Below are 21,218 nucleotides of genomic sequence, written 5' to 3'. Positions count from 1 at the left end.
TCTAGGTTGCATACTCCTTATGAGAATCTAATGCCTGATGATGTGATCTGAGGTGGAACTGTTTCATCCTGAAACCATCACCCCCACAACCCCAGTCCATGGAGACATTTTCTCCCATGGAAACTGGTCCCTGGTGCCAGAAAGGTTGGGAACCACTGCCCTACTGCGTGTCTTACAATCTGGGCAGACAAGCCTAATTGGCACACCCTAAAATCGCACTGTTGCTTGAACCTGAAATGTTGCTTTTCCACTCTATTAAAATTCTATTCTTCAAGGCTAGATCAAATTCTACCTCCTCTTTCCCAAGAATCTTTATTTTAATATTCATTTCATTCTGCCTAGAGTGTGTTGCTTATTTGTTAGCTGGGTAAGTGCAGTAATGAGGACCCCATCATTTTATTCCCCCTCAGTTCCTTACAGCATTTAACATGGTGGACTCCCGATCAATGTCAGTTGACTTAGTCTGTTTCAGCCTTCGTCAATGACTAGATGATATCCTGAGTGGCAGTATAGCAGAAGGGTTACCAGCAGAGATTCTGGACCCATACTATCTTGATTCCCTACCATTTAATAGGTCCATAACACTTAGATAATTAAGCATGCTATACCTCAACTTACCCATCTGTAAAATGAAGATAATAATACCACCCAGTTCTTAGGGCTGTGGTTAGGATTAAATCTAGGTAGAACATTTAGAACAGTGGCTGCTATTTAATAAGTACATGTAAGTGTTGGCTTATAAAGGTACCTAAAGATTATTTGGGGACCTGCCCAAGTCATCAGTTCCCAAGGTGGCCAATGTTCATCAAGACTGTCCCAGAAGAGAGTGCGGTTCTTGCTGAGATTCTGTGAAGAGGCCTTCATACAGTTCTTCTGTAGAAAAATATAATAGAGTTCTTGTTTTCCTCTTATGAGCATACCTTTAATGAGTGAGGATTTTCTTACAAAACATTTTGGAATTCTGTGCTTTCCTGAGGCTCTTTTGGTCTGGACTTAGACTGTGTTTTAGAATGAACATTATGCACTTTCCCAGTGTTGCAAGAAAAAAAAAGTACAAAGCATCATATTTATAAGTGAATAGATTCATGGACACTCTAGAACTTAGAGTTCTAAAGAGTTTAGAGTAAGAACTTAAGAGTTTAGAGTTCACCTATTGCAGGAGACAAGAAAACAAAGAGATTAAGTGGCTTGCCTAATTAAAGGACAAAGTTACTTAATAACATTAGCCAATTTTTATACGAAGATGCCATTTTTTCAGCATGTATAATTCAGACAAAAGTAGATCTAACTTGCTAAATCTCCACAGAACAAATAAAGGAACTCTTGTTTAATTTTAAGGCTATTGTGTTATTTAAAATTTATCCTAGATTTGGTGCAATACTTACTGGTCTTATAATTAGTTACCTTTTCTCATGAGCAAAAATAGTTACCATAATTATTCATTCATTTGTGTATTCATTCATTACTCAAAAGCCATTTGTGAGTCTCTTTTATGTACGAAGCACTGAACTAAAAGTTGGAAACTTTGAAAATGAATAAGCCCTAGTGTTCTGTGACTGGCTCACATCTGCAGAATCTGTGTGTCTCCTGAGTAGTCCAAATTTAAGCAACTTCAAAATGTGGGTGTAGGCTGCAACTCGATCTTCATCATCCAGAGGTTAAATATTGTTAGCCACAACATCAGTGATCAGATTCAGAGCCAAGGTGGAGCTATATACAACCAGTTATCATTAAGTGAGCATCGTTCTCTAGAAACAAGCAAATAATATGGACTGGTCAGCCGGGCACAGTGGCTCACGCCTGTAATTCCAGCACTTTGGGAGGCTGAGGCAGGCAGATCACTTGAAGTCAGAAGTTCGAGACCAGCCTGGCCAACATGGTGAAACCCTGTCTCTACTAAAAATACAAAAACAATTAGTCGGGGGTGGTGGTGGGTGTCTGTAGTCCCAGCTACTCAAGAGGCTGGGGCAGGAGAGTCACCTGAACCCAGGAGGCAGAGGTTGCAGTAAGCCGAGATTGCACCATTGCATTCCAGCTCAAAAAAAAAAAAAAAAAAAAAAAAGCACTAGTCTCCTTCTCCTCCTCTCCTTTGCTCCTACTGATTGAGCTGTACAAAAGCCAGAAGAAAAAGATGACATTACAAATTTTGTAGCACAATGTCTTGTTATCATAATGCAATATTAATGCAGGTATTATGTTTCTATGGGATGTTAAGTATAAAGTGAAAAAAAAAATCCCATGGTCAATGAATTTGGAAACTTCTGGTTAAACAACCTTAAAAATGTGTCTTTTAGTGTGCTTCCTTTTCTGAACTTTTAGCATGCTAACATGCATCATGAATCTCTAAGAGAGGCTAAAACATTTGACCTAAGTCAAACTAACTTGCCTGTGGAATCTTTTGTTTGCAGGGAGGGCATTGCTCATGAATACTTTCAAACCCAAGGTCAATTTTGTAAGTTGCTGTAGTTCATCATCCATTAGGTATTGTTTTTTTCTCATAAAAAGTATTGTTTTTACTATAGCTTAAGCCCTCTTTGTCTTTGAATGTTATTATGGAGAAAAATGATTCAAAATCATCTGTATAAAAATGTTGTCTTTACTTGTATATTAGTCTCTTCTCACATTACTATAAAGAAATACCTGACACTGGGTAATTTATAAAGAAAAGAGGTTTAATTGGCTCACAATTCTACAGGCTATATGGAAGCATAGCAGCTTCTGCTTTTTGGTGACCTTAGGAAGCTTCCAATCATGCAGAAGGCAAAGAAGGAGCAGGTGTCTTACATGGCAGGAGCAGGAACAAGATAGATAGAGTGAGGGAAAGGTGCTACACACTTTTTAAACAACCAGATCTTGCAAGAACTCACTATCATGAGAACAGCACCAAGGGGAGGGTGTTAAATCATTCATGCTACCACCTGTTTATCCAGAGCTTATGACACACATCTCCAGTCTATCCTAGTGCTCCTCCTGTGCGGGGCTGAAGCGGGGTCAGAATATCTTTCCAATGCTATGCTTCAGGCAGTCGTTTCCAATCCATGAAATGTGACCTGCTGGATTGAAATGAATTTGCCATAGTTGTTAACAATAGCTACCCCTTAATAGCACACCTACTACATGCCAAGCACTTTGTGCAGCCTTTTACTTAGAATTTGTTATTTCATCTCCTTTTTAACTGCCATCGCAGTGGTCTAAGTCACCACCATCTCTCACCCAAACTGTCGTGATCACCTCCTAACCAATCATACTCCTTCCCTACACACTAGGGAACAGTTCAAACTGTGCGCATGGTCTATATAACCTGCAAGACGTGGCTGCTGCAGCTTTCCCCATCTTTGGTCCTGTCACTCTCCTGTGTTCTAACCATTGATCCACAGCTGGATTTCAGGTTTGGAAATTCAGCCTTATTAGTTCACTAAAAGGGAGCAAAACTCTAGAGAATCAAATCACAGTAATGAGCCCACAGAGCTTAATGGGTAATGCACAATGCCAATTTACTAATTTAAAATGAGAAATGCAACAATTAAACCCACCAGATGTTTGTATTGCTTGTCTGTGACTTCTTTCTGGAAGTTAGAAGTAGCCATTAAGAGCTTGTGAGTTGAAATCAGACTGCTTGAGTGTGAATCTTGACTCTCCGCTTACTAACTGGGTGATCTCAGGCCAGTGGGCCAATGTGCCTTTCACTGTCTACTTCACCATCAGTAAAGTGGGGGATAATGATGAATCCTACCTGTCTGCGTTGTTGTGGTGAGGTGTGAATGCGAAAACACGCCTGTTACGTATTACCGTATTAGAACAGAAGTTGATGCATGGTAAGCATTCAACAAATATCAGTGACTATCCCTAGAATGAAAATCTACTGAAAGAACTAACTTAATATCAGAACAAATGAAATCAAATAATTTTAAACAGAATGTCTTTTGCCGGTGTGTTGACCTTGTAAGTTACTGTTTATGCATTCATCCTATTCAGTAGTTATTGACACCCAAATAATTTCAGACGGGATCAGATTCACTTGGTAGCCCCTCATCCCATAAATATAAATGAATGAATGGATGAATACTGAAATGCAAATTCACAAATCAGCATATATTTTTGCACTTTCCTGATTTTGTCACCACTCCCAGCCTATTTCCCAACCCTCTTTTTGCCTTCAGTTTAAAATGCTTAAAAAGCAATCAAGGGGCTGGGCTCAGTGGCTCATGCCTGTAATCCCAGCACTTTGGGAGCCTGAGGGGGATAGATCACTTGAGGCTGAGGCTGGCTGATTACTCGAGACCAGCCTGATCAACATGGTGAAACCCCATCTCTACTAAAAATACAAAAATTAGTCAAGCGTGGTAGCATATGCCTATAGTCCTAAGCTACTTGGGAGGCTGAGGCAGGAGAATTGCTTGAACTTGGGAGGTAGAGGTTGCAGTGAGCCGAGATGGCACCACTGCTTTCCAGCCTGGGCAACAGAGTGAGACTCCATCTCAAAAAAACAAAACAAAACAAAATAAAACAAAAAAAAGTAATCAAGGTAAGCCCACTGCTTAAAAGCCTGGCCTGACACTGCATCTGGTCTTTCCCTTGCTCTCCTCTCTGCTTACTCATATCAGCCACACTCACTGTCTGTTTTTCTTAAACATGCCAGGCTCCTTCCCTCTATAGACTTCCCTCATGCTATTTCATCTGCCTGAAATTTCTCACCCCAATTCTTGGCCTGGCTCTTGTCTACTTGCCTCAGAGACTCCTCCCAGACCCTCCAGACTGGTTAGATTCTGTTATTGCAATTTTCATAATTGTCATTAAATGGCCATTGTTTACCATGGGTATTCCTTCCCAGTAAAGTCAATGAGGATAAGGACACTTTTTTTGTTTACTGCTGGATCCCCAGTCTTCAGCACACGGATAGGTAGTTAATCATTGTTGAATGTATGAATTTAATCTTCTTAACAATTTTCTGTAAGGGAAAGTCAAGGCTTTGAGCTGTCAAGTGACACACTCCAGTTACACAGTCACACTCAGAGCAAGTTCAAACTCAGATCTTTCAACCAGAGCCCTTTGCTACCCAACACTGCTGCCACTTGGTTTCTGCAAGTTACCTAGCTATCTACGCTCACCATCATTTTCCTTAGCTTAGACTATGCCCTACTTTGCGTCCTGATGGTCACAGTCTTTTCCTAAGCTCTGGACTTTTGCTTTCATTCTTGAGCCTATCCAAACCTTCCCTGTAATATCTATACACATTGTTTTACCTCTCTAGCTAGAAGATGTTATATTTCATCCTATCAAGACATCTTTTTTCTCCTGCAACCCTGCAATTCCACACCTACATACATACTCAACAGGAACTTGTGCGTGTTTTCACCAAAAGGCATGTACTGAAATTGTCACAGCACACTATTCATAATAACTCCAAACTGGAAACTATCCACATGTCCCTCCAAGTAAAACAGATCAACTGTTTTGTATTCATATGTCATATTATATAACAGAGAGAATAAATGCTCTAAACTTTACACAACACAGATGAATCTCACAAAATGTGATGTTGGAGGAAATAAGTCAAGAACATTTTATGTGATTCCACTTAGAAAAAGTTCAAAAACTGGCAAAACCAATTTACAGTATTAAAAGTCAGGAATGGTGGCTACTCTTGAAAGAGTAGTGATTGGAAGGGTATGGTGGGGGCCCCAGGGTACTGACAATGTTCTGTTTCTTGGTGTTTAGCTTATAAAAATTCATCAATATATACATTTATGATACGTGCACTTATATTTATGTATATTATACTTTAAGAGGTTTTATAAAACAACTTTGTGTCTGTTTGTTTCTGATTACTTCAATTTACAGAGACAAGTTTGCAACCTGATGCCATTGTCTGATGTGCTGGTTACCCACTATTTGCCCAGAGAGAGCTTCCTATACATGGAAAGAGACCACTCTGAATTGTTTAAAGTCTAACTTGTGACAAATGTGAAGAACACAAGGCTGCCTGCCACAGACTGTCAGAAATCCACTAATGGCTGTGCTGAGTTCATGGGCAGCTGTGGTTTGGGGCACAGATTAACAAACACACATGACACAGTCTGCTGATCCAGAAAACGTGCTGGACTGGTTTCCCACCTCTCGTATCTCTTATCCATCCTCTGTAGGACCCAGAGGCCCCCCACCTATAGACTCATCCTTGCTCTGAGTTCTGGGACCAATCCTGTCCTTAGGGGGAAATTTAAAGAGACAGATTTGGGTAACTGAGGTGACCCAGGCTCAAGTCGGTTTAACTCAGATACTTGGAATGGTAGGCCTGGAAAGGAACCTTGGGAAGATTGCTCTTTTTAGGATTTACTCCTGTGCCACTGGTTTTGCATTTTGTTTGAGAAAGAGATACAGAGGAAGGTGATGGGGGAAGGGCATCATAACCTGTGGAAAGAGCATAGCTTTGAAATCACACTCCTGGGCCCACATACTAATGCCATGGTTTAATCAGTCATGTGGCCTGGTAATATTCCTCCCTCAGCCTCTGTTTCCTCATCTCTATGGTAGGGATAAAAGAACCAAATTTAAAGTTGTGAACATCAAAAACCACCCTGCTGGTCTAAGTCACTATCATCTCTTGTCTGTTATTGCAATAATCTGCTAACAGTTCTCTCTGCTTCCTCCTTGCTCCACTGCCATCTGTGGTCAACATCATATCCAGAACAATCCTGTTTAAAAATGTAACTTGGATGATTATTCCTTTTGCTTAAAACCTGATCATGCCTTTCAATTTCTCACAGGTAAGAGCCAGAGTTCCTATGATCATCTAAAACAGGCACAACCTTGCTCAACCTTGGCACTCTTGGCATCCAGAGCCAGATAATTTTTGGTTAAAGAGGGTTGGCCTGTGCATTATAGGCCTAGCTTTCCATGACAGACTTGCTGGCATTTTCTTGGTTCCAGTTGACTATAATGCGAGCCAGCACTTGGAGTCATAGAAACAAGATACCATCCGATAAGCAAGCAACTACAAACGCCAAGAGTGAAAGAAGGCTTGGAGGCCTGGCTGGTTGTCATTTTTAAGGTGTTAACGTGACATTAGACAGTTTCTTTGGCAGGTATCACAATAGTGTCAGCAGGGAATCATCTGGTTACAGTAGTTAGTTGCCTGTGATAAGAAAGGATCAAGTAATCAAGTGCGTATTATTTCTATCTCAGGTTTTCTTCATGCCTGTTACGGGGAGGGATTCGGGGCAATATTCAGACACATTCAAAGCACAAAGTTGTGAAATTAGTCAAGCAACAGTCTGAAACTAAATTTGTAAGTAGAAATAGATCTGTGGACACAATCCTAAAGTGCTCACATAAGCAAAACCATTGATTGAACCATACTGCGTTTGTCTGAGATAAAATTGGAAATCATTGATCAAGCTGTCAGTGGAATCAATTTGAACTGACACTGATGACATAAACAGATACTGAAAGTTATAAGAATTTCATGAAAAGCTCAAGGCATTCAAAGACACTAGTTGAAAATATTTTTATGATTTGGTTTCTAAACATCTGGTCATGGCATCCAGCCAACTCATTCTCCTCCCTCTCCTTTCTTCTCATTCTGACTTAACGTCTGAGTATGAAGCTAACAATGGAGGAGGAAGCAGTGCTGATTGATGGAAAGAAACAGATATTTGAAGCTACGTTTTGCGTATCTAGATCTAATTGTAAGTGGAGCCCTGATTTCAGCTGACTGACACCTGTCGTTCTGCCTACCTACCTACTCCTTACCTTTCTGGTTATTCCCTACCCAGCTGTCAGGACTTCCACTTATCAGACCTGGCCAAATCTCCCCAGTGCCAGTCATCTGCCTAGACTACCCCTTCACCTGTTCCCACACTGTCCAGGTGCCTGCCTAGTCTTCCTCCCACAAGAACCTGCATACCCTCCTCTTCCTGCCTGCTGACTGATAGCATCCCTACCTCCCAGACGCCTTCCCAAAAGTCTTATCTCCAGTTCTGACATGTCCTACCCCGTCAACCAAGAACTTCATCCTCTCAAAAACCATGGACGTTTTAGCTCTGTAACCAATGTTTGTTTTGCTTAAGACAGTTTGAATTAAGTTTCTGTCACTTGCAACTGAAGTAGCCCCTGATCTTCATTGGTAACAGAACTTAATCTGTTAAAAGCAGATTGGTTTTGGTTTTATTTTTTGAAAAAGCTAAGGGTCATTTAGAATCAGGCTTTTTGAACAAGATAGGCATTTAAGCATGAAAGTATCATTTGTGCATAAAATATTTTGTACTAAAATATAATGAATATAAACTCAAATGCGATAAAACTGATTTCATACATGCTTCCAGGAATTCAAAGGAAGACCCTCCATGGTGCCTTCTTAAATTAAAATGACGTTTATTTAAATGCATGTTATCACATGACTGTTAATCGAACGGTGGCTTTAGAGTGGCATTTTCCAAGGTGTGGTTAACAGATCACCTGCATTGGTAATAGCTGGTTTAAAATTCAGATTCCTAGAACCCATCCAAGGCCCATTAAATCAGAATTTCTGAGAATTGAGCTTGTGAATATTCTTTTCTTTTTCTTTTTTTTTTTTTTTTGAGACAGAGTTTTGCTGTTGTTGCCCAGGCTGAAGTGCAATGGTGCGATCTTGGCTCACGGCAATGTCCGCCTCCCGGGTTCAAGCGATTCCCCTGCCTCAGCCTCCAGAGTAGCTGGGATTACAGGTATGCACCACCATGCCCAGCTAATTTTGTATTTTTAGTAGAGAAGAGGTTTCTCCATGTTGGTCAGGCTGGTCTCGAACTCCCAACCTCAGGTGATCCGCCTGCCTTGGCCTCCGAAAGTGCTGAGATTACAGGCTTGAGCCACTGCGCCTAGCCAAGAATACTCATTTAATAAAATTCCAGGTAACTACTAGACACCATTCTTTTCTTTTCTTTTCTTTTTGACAGAGTCTCACTCTGTCACTCAGGCTATAGTGTGTAGTGTAGTGGTGTGCTCACTGCAACCTCTGCCTCCCGGGTTCAAGTGATTCTCATGCTTCAGTCTCCTGAGTAGCTGAGATTACAGGTGCACACCACCACACCCAGCTAACTTTCTTTTTGTATTTTTAGTAGAGACAGGGTTTCACCATGTTGGTCAGGCTGGTCTCAAACTCCTGACCTCTGGTGCTCTGACTGCCTCAGCCTCCCAAAGTGCTGGGATTACAGGTGTGAGCCACTGCGCCCAGCCTAGACACCATTTCTTTAAGACATGTTTCATATATATGTATTTTTAGTTCACCTTCAAGTGTACTGTCCTAACCTAAAGAATAATTCCAAGAACACTTCCTCATTTAGACAATCAATACAGAATGAGTACACCTGTGAAAAGTGGTAAAGGTTCAGATAATTTAGAAATACTTTGAAGTAGAAGGCATTAGTCAGCTTAGGCTCAGTTAGCTGGTAACAAACGATGCAAAATATTAATGGCTTACAATTTCAAAGACTTATTTTTTATGCATTTCCATTTCCATTCAAGGACTCTCCAGAACTCTAAGATGTCAGAACAAACTTTGGGACATAGCTGGTCTTGTGGCAAAGGATAAAAAGAAAAGATGAACTACACCTGGCTCTTCGAGTGTCTGATAGAAGCAACACACCTTACCCACAGCCATGTTACTTTAGCCAAAACAGGTCACGTGGCCACAGCTGGGGTCAGTGAAGTGGAGAAGGATAACATTTCTACAGAAGAAGGATACCACAGGGAGGAGCAGCCGACATTTTGAACAGAAATATAATCTGCTATATAGGACATTTCATAAAGTAGGTCAAATGTTTTTTGGAAAAGAAAAAAAGCGAGGAATCTATGTATGGTCAGATAAATGTAGGAACTCCTACATAATACCCATCTCTAGAGCTATGCAATGTAAACCAGCACACTGAAGGTTCTCAGAAGTCCTGCAATAGAAAAATAAAATCTAGATTGTTTAACCCCAAGTTTCCAAGGTTTGTTTCCATGAAACATTTTCCAAACACCATCTCAACATACCTCAATAATTTGAGGTATACTCACCAAGAAAGTCATTTATGTTATAGACAAAATACTGTAATACTTTCTTCTACTATAAAACTTTCATTTGAGCTTTTCCTAATAGAATGTTGCATAATAAACTCTGTGTAGCTTTGAGCTATTCGTATGTTTTTAAAAATGTAATATTCTACTAGGTCATCCAAAAACCTGGGGAATTCTATGCAAATATCTTAATATTCTTTGAACTAGTTACAGGCTGTTGAAATGTAATAGTGTTAATGGAGAACACATAAGAGGTGACTCTAATAAGCTAGCTCTTCCAGGTAAAAGAGTGTTCCAGAAAGGATTTTAATTTTAAATCCTTCTCATTACTATGTTTGGAATTAGGCAATTCCTGTAAATTGAAGCAATGCACTTTTTTCCCCCATTTATGGGAATCTGTCATTTTAGAAGTTCATGAATAAGTTCTGCAGTTATAAATTAGTATGAGTACTTACATCTATGAGAGTCATCATCAGGGAAGCTCATTTTCTATTTTTTCTCCACCTCCACCCAAATGCATCCTCGCACCTCCTCCACTGGGACACTTATAAGGTACGACGTGATTTATGCTGCTGTGGAAGTGGAGGTTCTTGTTTCTCAAAGTCACTAGGGCTGGACTGTGCCACAAACAGAGGTGGCTGTGGTTGCCTCCTAATTCCTCCAGTTTTAAGTCATTGTGGCGATCAGTATTTTGAAAACCCATCCTCTCTTCTCTGCCTGCCACCTTCCTTTCCTTTATCACTGCCTCCCAGTCAAAGTTCCTCTGGCTCTTCCTCCTAGATTTACCCCTTAAATCATGGGGTTCCTCCAAATTCTTCCCTTGACACTCTTTTCAAGTCACTTTCTACATCTGCCAGGGTGAATTAATCTACTACCTGGCCTTCTGCCCCACCTGGATCTGTCTCCACCCCGTATTCTAACTGCCATCTCCACCTGGTGCCTCACATCTGCCTCAAAATTGATGCATCCCAAGCAAAACTCGTCATTTTCCTTTCCTAAACCTGCTCTTCTGTTTCCATGTTCCAAGTCATTGCTTTAGCGCTGATTGAGCGTCTTCAGTAAAGAATGAGGCATTATCTGTAGCTCCTCCATCTCTGTCACCCCTAAGCTTCACCTCATGCCCACCTTCAGCCTCTGCAGCCCCATAAATATGAGACTCGAGACCTTCTTCTCTAGCTCCATGTGCTTCAGATGCTTATTACCACTTTCTAGGCTTCTGAGAGTGGGATATAGTGGTGAAGAGTATGGATTCTGGCACCCAGACTGCTTGGGATGGAACTCTAATGCTACCTTGTCTTTTGGAGTGACTTAGCCAAGTTATTCCACCTCTCTGTGCCTCAGTTTCCTCATCTATAAAAAAAGGATCATTACAATATCTACCACAGGGGGCGGTTGTGAGTATTACTTTGGCAAATAGACGCAAAATGCCTCACACATGATACGTGCATAATAAATAGTGGTGGTTAGGATTATAAAGATGCTTTAGCTGATTTCCCTGGTACTAGCGTCATTCCCCTCCTATCAGAATCATCTTTCTGAGAAAAAAAAATCTTACCACGTCACTCCTTAGCTTCTGCTGGCTTTCTACCATTTAAAGACTGAAACTCAACTTTCCTAGCAGGACCTTAAAGATCCTTTGAAAATCTGTTCCCAGGCTACCTTTCTGGAGTATATCTGGCTGTCTCTCCCTAAATGCAGAGTCTACACTCTCAGCCAATCTGAACTTCTCACCATTCCTCAACCACTCCATGCCCTTTCATAGTCCTGTGCCTTTTCAGTGACTATTTCTGTGTTAATCAGCTTTCCTAAGGTATGCTGCTGTAACCAGCATCCCACGTCTTGGAGGTTTTCAACAGCAAGGTCTATTTCTTGCATGTATATTACACATTGGCTGCAGGTTGGCCTCAGCTTTATTCCAAGAGTCTTCTTTTTTTCTGGGACTGAAATGGAATGAGCAGGTCCTTTCTGGAAATGGTTTTCTCACATGTCAGAGGGAGAAGAGTAATATTGGAATGTCGGGATGAATTTTGCACATAAATGACACAAATCACTTCTGTTCACATTTTATTGGCCTAAGCAAGTCACATGGCCAAAACTGACCTTAAATGGGGCAGGGAAATATAACCCTGTCATAGGGAGATGGGACAAATCATTGGAAACAATAATGTAATCTCACACAATATCCTATATTTGAATGCCATCACACGTTCCTCCTTTTCCCCATTCTTAAAACCTTCAGAGCTGCGTTATCACTTCTTTTGTGAAGCGTTTCTTTTGCCACGAGGCAGAGTTAGCTCACTTCTCTGCATTCTTGCAAGCCTCACTTCTAAGAATGTGCTTATTACAGTGCAGTCTCATGATCATAGGTCACTGCAGCCTCAAACTCCTGGGCTCAAGTGATCCCTGCTCCTCCGCCTCGCAAGTAGCACGTGACACCATGCCTGGCTACAGCCTCTTCTTGATTTCTCTATTGCCGGTTCCAAGCATCTCAGAACATATTGATAGAACGAATACATCAGGCAGCTTGTTGCTTGGCAATTTATTAGACAGGATTGGGAACACTTTTCTACTAATATGCAGAGGTAGGTGACCAAGTAACTCCTTCAATCAGGCAGAAAGGAGATGGAAGGATCAGTGAGACTCAATTTGGTTTTTTCTTCATGTTCACTAAATACTTACATCCTTTTCTTATTTTGCCTTCAGTCTGTTGCTATGCAAGAACAAATACCTTAGAAATATACTATTTATGCAAACAGCCTTGGGCATTTATATGTATATATATATATATATAAATAAAATATTCAAATTAAAATAAATTATGCATATATAGTGTTTGTTAAAACTTCGCTTCAAATCGAGTGATCTATTAAAAAGAAAAGACCAGCAAAATTATCTCCATGAACCACCAGTAAGTTTCATTTTCAGTAACCTTTTTGTACAATACGAAATCAAATTGCCAGGTTTTCAGTGTTACCTCCAAAGTACTGCAGATTCATCCCCTGCCAGCATTTCACTGGCACTGTCTTAGTTTCAGTTCTCATCACTGCTAATCTGCACTTTTATCACAACCCTTATTTGGTTTCCTTCTGCCCAGGGAATGCCCTGCTGCCACTTCCTCAGCACCCTTCAATCAAGAAGCTATTCATCAGGCATTGCCTTCCTTCTGAACCCTCTCTGACGCCCTCTCTTCACCATCCTCCAACAGAGTTAAATCCGGTCTCTGCGTAACTTTTTATCATTGTGTTTGATCGCATTGCATTGTAATTATTTGTTGATTTGTCTGTTTCCTCTTGATGGAATAAGAGTCCTTTGAGAACAGGCACTGCAGTATGCTAATTCCTCTCTATACTCTGAGCAGAGTGCCTTGCACATACATAACACGTTAACACGTTCAGTTGATGCTTGCTTGTTACATGGAACTGCTGTTGAACTGAAGTCCAAAATTATGATTTATAAATTTCATGATCAGTAATATGGTACAACTTAAAACATTTTTTTGATCTGACATTCTAACATATGCTAATATTTTCATGATACATGGAGAATGGAGTGTTTCTACTATTAATCATATGCTTTATGTTAATTAATGTAGATTTTCACTTTCATATGTAAGCACCATGCAAGGCTTTTTGGAAATGAACCAATTCTCATGAGAACTTATTAGTATATTAAGAAAGCACCCACACCAAAAGTTCAAGCTACAAAAGCAAAAATAAATAAATGAGACTACATCGAACTAAAAAGCTTCTGCACTGCAAAGGAAACAGTCAACTAAAAGAAAAGGCAACCTACAGACTGGGGAAAAGTACTTGTAAAGCACATATGTGATAAGGGGTTAATACCCCAAATTTATAAAGAACAATTATAACTCAATACCAGAAAAATAAATAACCTGATTTAAAAAGGGGTAAAGAACCTGAACAGACATTGCTCCAGAGAAGACATAAAAACGATCAACAGGTATAGGAAAAAGGTACTCAGCATCACTAAACACCATTGATATGGTTTGGCCGTGCCCCCACCCAAATCTCACCTTGAATTATAACTCCCGTAATTCCTATGTGTTGTGGGAGGGACCCAGTGGGAAATAATTGAATCATGAGGGTAGTTTCCCCCATACTGTTCTCATGGTAGTGAATAAGTCTCATGAGATCTGATGGTTTTATAAGGGGTTTCCCTTTTCGCTTGGCTCTCATTCTCTCTTGCCTGCTGCCATGGAAGGTGTACCTTTTGCCTTCTGCCATGTGAGGCCCCCCCAGCCATGTGGAACTGTGAGTCCATTAAACCTCTTTTTTTTTTTTTTTTTTTAATGAATTACCCAGTCTCGAGTATATCTTTATCAGCAGCATGAAAATGGATTAATACAACCACGGAAATGCAAATTAAAGCCACTGTGAGACACCATCTCATACTCATTAGATACCATATCACACCCTTTTGATAATAGGACTATTACTGAAAAGTCAAGAAATAACAAATATTGGTGAGGTGGTAGAGAAAAGAGAACCCTTGTACAATGTTGGTGGCAATTTAGATTGATACAGCCATTAGAGAAAACAGTATGGAGGCTCCTAAAGAAATTAAAAAATGGAACTACCATATGACCCAGCAGTCCCTCTTCTGGGTATACACACAAAGATGAAATCACCCGCTCATAAAGATATCTGTGCTCTCGTGTTCACTGTGGTACTGTTCCATCCTCAAGACATGGAAACAACCTAAGTGTCAACAAATGAATGGATAAAGAAATGTGGCATATATCCATATACATACGCACACACGCACACGCTGGAATATTATTTAGCTTTAAAAAAGAAGGAGATCCTAATGCTTGCCACAACATAAATGGACCTGGACACTATGCTAAGTGAGTAAGCCAGACACAGAAAAAAATAGTGCATGACCTAACTTATATGTGTAATCTTAAAACAAAAAATCAAATAGACAAGGAGAATAAAACAGTGGTTATGGGTCAGTGGGGAGAAAATAGGGAGATGTAGGTCAAAGGATAAAAAGTAGCAGATAAGTATGATGAACACACCCAGAGATCTCATGTAAAAAATAGGGACTATAGGTAATAAAATTGTATTGCATTAGGAATTTTTGTTAAATAAGTAGAGTTCAGCAGCTTTTGTCACACACACACACAAAAGTGACTATGTGAGAGGATAGATATGCGAATTTGCTTAATTATAGTAACCGTTTTACTGTCTATTAATACATGCATCTCCTCATATCGTGTTGTAAGCCTCAAACATACACAGTAAAATTTATTTTTTAAAAAGGAAGAAAATGCTTTCCAAAGAAATATTCTTCATAGGATATTGTATGATGGCTAAAGAAAAATTGGATGATGCCGTAAGTCTTTTTATTATCTTTGTAATAGAATACAAAAGCTAAAGTTTTACTTCAGTACAAAAATTAAAGAAATAAAGAGATTTTAAGTTATGTGTGCTTTAGAAAAACAGTACAGCATACTGACTTAACCAGCTCTTCTAAAAGAAAGAAGTCGAGTACAAATTACATCCATTTAATTAGCTCAAAGATGAAAATTTCAGTTTTAGTAACTGTAATACATGTTATGTAAGAGACCATGAGGAACACAGTAAAAGGGGTTGTAATTAAAGTAAATCTTCCCAGAACCCTGGATTACATCAGGAACATAGCCAGAACAAGCAAGGCTGTTGACTTTTGCCAGGGTCATGTTTAGAGGTTGCTTTATCATAGCCCTTTGCTTAAAAAACATAATTTGGGCATAGAAGGGCTCCCAACATTCAGTGATCTCCATGTGCTTCCCATTAGGGTTAGAAGAAGAAATGCTGTGGTAGTTTCTTCAAATAAAATGGAATGGGATTTTCAGATCTCTTTCCAACTTGGCAAAACAGGCTGCCTGTCAACCTGGACATCAGGAAGGCCCAGAGATTTCTAAAATATAGGGACACACAGTCATTCAGAGTCACATATGAACCATTACATATGGTTGCTCATTTTTTTTCTCATGAAGGAAAGCATCTAGGTCAGCTCACATGGCTATCTACTTTATTCTAAATAACATAATTTTAAAAATATAAGTCAATAGCAAAATATTGTCAGTGAGTTCCCTTGCTAGTTAAGCTATAACAGATGTGTAAGCTGCCAGAAGTGACCTGTCACATCTTCTCTTCTTCATCCACTCCCCACCAAGAGAGCACGACTGATGACCCAGATCAGTCAATCCCCTTCCGTTTCCCATCTGCAACTCGGATAATATGAAGCAACTAAGCCGAGTGTAGCATCACTGTTGGTTACTTATCCAGTATCTCTTCCCTTTTTCCCCACTTTCCCAGCCACTGAGACATAAGTAGATATTTGCCTGGGGTTCTGGTAAAAGCTTTTGGTTCTCTTTTTTTCTTTGCTTATCTTTTTCTTTTTCTTTCTTTCTTTATTTATTTATTTTTTTTTTTTTTGAGACGGAGTTTCACTTTTGTCACGCAGGTGTCAATTAAAAGTCAATTTTAAAACATTGGCTCTGACCCATGACATAGCAACATTATGGCCTCATTCTTTTAACTCACAGTTTCTTCCAGTGCTAAGAATCATGACAAACTATCCTACCTATGTTAAATTTTCAGCAAAGTTTGTAACTTAAGATACCTGGTCAGTTGAAAATAAAAGAAGTCTTACACTTATAATGTTTAAATAAAAGAAGATACAAGTCTGTTACACCAAGCTGTACATAATATGGTCCTCATTATGAAAATCCTACCTTAGAATTCTAGCTGCAGTTATAGTATTCCCCTTTCATTATTCATTTAGAAGCCTTAGATGTAAGACTTTCATGTGGATTCCATAATTATCTTTTGCAAATTGTGTTTTTATGTGATACTGTAGTCATTTTCCAAGTGCTAACATGTAGATTCCTATAGGCACCGCTCATATTTGAGTTTAAAAAAAACACTAACTATGTGCCAAGAATTGTGCTGATCTCCATTACCCTTCACCAGTCTATGAGGTAGACTGATGTTGGTCTCTTGATATTAAATCCTTCACTCATCCATTCAGTGAGTTTTATGAACAGCCACAGGACTATACTCTGGGAATACAGTACTGAAAAAAGTAGACCTCCTGCCCCTTACCCCTCCCCACCCCAGCCCTCTACAAACACACAAATATCTCATGGAGTCTAATGGGGAAACAGACATCCCAATGCGGTGAGTGTCAAGAAAGAGGGAAACTGAGGAGCATATACCAGGGGCCCTAACCTAGACAGGGATGGGAAGAAAAACCTCACGGATAAAAAAGATGTTTAAGCCTGGACATTAAGAGTTATTCCGGCAAACAGGGAGGCGTTACTGGTGCTGGAGGTGAAAATCATTCCAGGCAGATGAGACAAGATGCTATTGGACAAGATGGCCCAGGAGCAAGAAAGAGTCAGGTAGCACTTCTGAAGGACTGAAAATAAAGGGCCACTATTGCTTAAGCTAAGAGAACTAGCAAGAGAAGACTGGTGAGAGAGGCAGGGACCAGATGCTGTGGGCCACACTGGAACTTTGTCCTGAAGGCAGTGAAAAGCCATTAAAGATGGTGGTGGTGGTTGTTACTGTTTTAAGAGAGTATATGGGATGGGGGACAAATAGGGAGAAGAATGATCAGATTCAAACCCAGAATCTGAGAAATAACATTGCCCAAAGTCACTTTAAAGCTGGAATTTGAACCCAGCATGCTAGATTCCCACCTTTTGCTCCTAATCCATAAATCTCTATTGCCTTCTAGTTTTACCAGCTTCATTCTAGTCAGGGCAACTTATCATTAACAAATCCATCAAAAGACCCTTCAAAAGCACATATATCTAGTGCTTACCACGTGCCTGGGCCTACATTAGGTGTAGGGATTCAAAGGCCCTGGCCTGGAGACATGCCCTGCCTTCTGTTCCTTCTCAGTTGCTACTGTAGAATTTGGAATCTGTATTTCTGACTCTATCCATTAATACATGTCCCAAGGTCTATTTTATTTTTGACCTAGAGCAACATTATATCAAAGCATAAGTTAACTGCAGTTGGAGGTTTTGATGGAAACCATTCTCCCGTTAGCAAAATCCCCAATATTCAATATAATGCCAAAATTAACATGCGACATGGGTACTCAGTTGCAGATGAGTAGACTGAGGTTCTGAAGGTTAAGCCACTAGACCAAGGTCACACAGATGGAAAGTTCTAGGTTGAGAGGCCAGAGTCTGTCCTCTGGGAAACCAAACTCTCAGAGCTACACAGCCAAGCAGGTTTTCTCTGATCAAGTGCTCAGTCTGAAAAGGAAGGAAGGGGAGAAGAAAGGGTTTGAGGAAGAATTTTAATATGAAGGACACTGTATGCAGGATGGCGAGACTGTCCAATCATTCAGGATGGCGAGACTGTCCAATCATTCCCCGTGGCTTAAATACTTTTATTGACCTCATTGTTCAAAATCCTCACAGAAGTCAGTATTACAGAGAAAAGAAACGAATTTTCAATTTTAACTAAACCTCATTTTTCTTCCCTACTTGTTTTTTAAATTAAATGTTACATGTAGTTGCAGTTGTTAGTAAGATATGCAATTTTGCTAAGACAAATAAGTAAATAATACAGTATTTATAAAATTCAGAATGTATATTTGCTTAGGTCTTTGAGTACCTTTTTCAAAAGGCCTTAGATCCCTATGGATTAATCAAGCACATCTCAGATATTGTCCTTTAAATGCTCAGGAAAGAAATGGCCCATAATAGGATAAAAGGCACATTATGATCTGAACTTGAGAATTTACCTGGAAATTTTTCTTTAGTACTGGAATTACTCTAGAAAGTGTATGAAACGCTCTGAGCACTTCATTATTTCTCCAAATCACCTATCTATAGGTTAGCAATGCATTTATACATTTTACCCATAAAAATAAAGTAGATCCAATTATGCATATGTTTATTGGTATTTATTATACTTTTACATTGAAGAGCTCTGTTATTGATTTCATTTTAAAAACCATATTCTTTGGGATACTGCCTCCTTTAAGTGTAGGGCTAACTCCTTTCCCCATTTTTTTTTACAAGTTAGCTATTGATCTTGTTAGATCGTGTTTAAACAAGAAACAGTAATGCTTATGTTATACTTTAGAGGACTATGAATATCAAAGTAAATGGTCCTAAACTATTAAAAAAATAAAATGGATGAAAGTAATTTTGCTTATTAAAAATAATTTAACTTTACAACAGCTAGTTCTCAAGTGAAATTGAATCCCAAATTAATCCCAAGTGATTCTTGAAAATGCTATAAAATTCAAATCTGGTATCATGAAATTTAAAAAAATGGGAGAAGGGTTAAGGATAAGATTTGATAGTCTTATTCCATTAAATAATAGTTTATGGAAAGTACTGAAATGGGATTTTAGAATTATTAAAATTTAATTCCCAAATTAGATTTGCAATAGCAAAGTGTCAGAAGGCAGAGAAAAAAATGCGTGTGTGTGTCCTCCCTCCTTCTTTGTTCTTGGGCAGAAAGTAGCTCCACCACTTGTAAAGGGAGTCCCTAGAGAAAGGAAAAGCCCTTAGCTACATTTCCCAGATTTGGAAACCTGGAAATGCTAGAATTGTGAGGGCAGGGTGTGGCAAAATTTCTACTTTTCACTGTTTAGAAACTCACTTATCTAATCGGAACTAGAATGTCTATGCAGTTAACTCATTTAATTCTTACAAACCCGGGACACGGATCCCACATTGATTATTCCTACCAAAACAATGGTTTTTCTAAGACATAATTCACCAAGTAATTTATCAGAGGTGACTTAGTAAATGCAGGATCTAGAATTAGCCTCAAGTCTTTTCTATTATTTTCTCTTCCTCTCCTGAATACAGAAATACAAGCTTTGATCATTTGCCTTCTCTGAATAAATTATTTCCACATGAGAACAGATTACATCCTTTGACTATGATGAGTAGAGACTGATCCTCTAGGGGAGGCTGATTTGCAAGCTGGGGACTTGAAAATCCCCAGGGAGGACTGGTCAAGAGCCAGAAGACCACACAAGCATTGGGGGAAGGGACTGGGAAGTAAGAGGGAGATAAAAGTGGGGAGGTGGGAAAATACTTGGTAACTTTTCCTTGGACCCTAGAGACCTGTGTACCATTGTTAACATCATTTGGATAACTCCTTTGACACTGCCTCTGTTCTCTGTGCCTGGCATAACATAGAAAGGTAAAGCAGTGGTCCTGTGATATTATAGGTAACTGAGGACCACCATATGACTGATAATCAAAAGGCAAATACTTGTTCAATGATGACTGTGAATAACAATTAGAAGAAGAGCTATTATTTACCAAGAACTTATTGCATGTCCACCGCCACCACCACCATCATCAAAATTCATTAGCATGTATTGAGTCCTCACCATGTACCAGACCCTGTTCCAAGCTCTTTGCAAGTATTATCCCACTAAATTTGTACAACTGTCAACTATTCAATCAAGTAGATGCCATTATTATCTCCCCTTTACAGAAAGCAGAAACTAAGGCAGAGGCAGAAACATTACTCGTCCAAGCACACAGGATCCAAACCCAGGGATTTGACACCAGTAACTGCAAATGGCTTACACATTTCAGTCAAAGATTTTTGTGGACTCCCTTTTATATGCCAGGCTCTGTGAGGAGGCAGTGATGCAATGTTGAGAAAAAGCTGACATAAATCCTGTCCTTATGGAATCTTCAGTCAGCTGAGGGACAGTAGTCAAATGATGATATAAATAAATGTAGAACTGTAATGGTGCCAAGGATTCTGAAGGAAGGGCTTGCAGCACTGTAATAGTATCTGTCCAGAAGACCTGCCCTAGTTCCATTTAATCTTCACGACAACCCTATTCGTATTTTGTACATTGGGACAGAAGCAAGGTTTAGGGAGAGATGGGAAAACCCTCTAGGCACTTGCCTAAGGGCAATCTAGTCAAACCTTCCCAAGTTATGAATCAATTTTTTCACTCTGGGCCATGTCACATTTTAGTTGCCATTAGCAAACCATTTCACTTAGAAGCCTAAGTGGTAATTATGTGCACACTAAGGGATCCAGAATACTGATTTTACTTTAGTACAACTCACACATTTTTGTATGCAAAGATTTCCCACTGCTCATGTAACAGACACCAGGCGTTTAACTGACTGCTCACATGGGCATACTGGCAAGAGGTATTCAGCT

General features: G+C 39.6%; 1 protein-coding gene and 1 long non-coding RNA gene across 2 annotated transcripts in view; one reads left to right on the top strand and one right to left on the bottom strand.

The window, feature by feature from the left end:
• Nucleotides 1-21,218, bottom strand: part of LOC105473100 (LIF receptor subunit alpha) — a 113,809-nt gene that overhangs the window by 88,647 nt on the left and 3,944 nt on the right. The gene's annotated exons all lie outside the window — the stretch shown is intronic.
• LOC139363898 (uncharacterized) lies at nucleotides 7,079-9,995 on the top strand. Its single transcript, XR_011625064.1, has 3 exons — nucleotides 7,079-7,685; nucleotides 8,584-8,702; nucleotides 9,499-9,995. It is a non-coding gene; the product is annotated as an uncharacterized lncRNA (long non-coding RNA).

This window comes from Macaca nemestrina, chromosome 6 (assembly GCF_043159975.1).
Source record: "Macaca nemestrina isolate mMacNem1 chromosome 6, mMacNem.hap1, whole genome shotgun sequence".
NCBI lineage: Eukaryota > Metazoa > Chordata > Mammalia > Primates > Cercopithecidae > Macaca > Macaca nemestrina.
Note: the sequence above shows the minus strand (reverse complement) of the source record. Positions and strands in the feature narration are given on the sequence as shown.